Source organism: Anoplophora glabripennis, unplaced genomic scaffold (genome assembly GCF_000390285.2).
Source record: "Anoplophora glabripennis isolate ALB-LARVAE unplaced genomic scaffold, Agla_2.0 scaffold6763, whole genome shotgun sequence".
In the NCBI taxonomy this organism is placed as follows: domain Eukaryota; kingdom Metazoa; phylum Arthropoda; class Insecta; order Coleoptera; family Cerambycidae; genus Anoplophora; species Anoplophora glabripennis.
This window is the reverse complement of record NW_019422902.1, coordinates 494-865: the sequence shown is the minus strand read 5'-3', so window position 1 is coordinate 865 and position 372 is coordinate 494.

Below are 372 nucleotides of genomic sequence, written 5' to 3'. Positions count from 1 at the left end.
ATTAATCATACTGACGTTGTACTTGTTGCTGGCTTTTTAACAATTACTTCATCATTTCAATAATTAATTAATTTTGGTGTAAAATAAGTTTAAAGAATTTAATTTATTTACAAAAATATTTAATAATTATACAACTATGTATAAAATATCTATAAAATTATTACAATGAAAACTAACAAGTATCCTATATAGATAAAATTATTTATCGAATGAAATTCTTCTTTTCTTTATCGGATTGTCTTGTGATTCATTTTCTTGTTCGTCGTCTATATTTTCGTGAAGAAGTATAATAAAAGTAAAAAATATAAATTAAATAAAAACTAAACATTTACGAGACTATTTTGCTTTTAAGGTAAAATAACTATAATATTC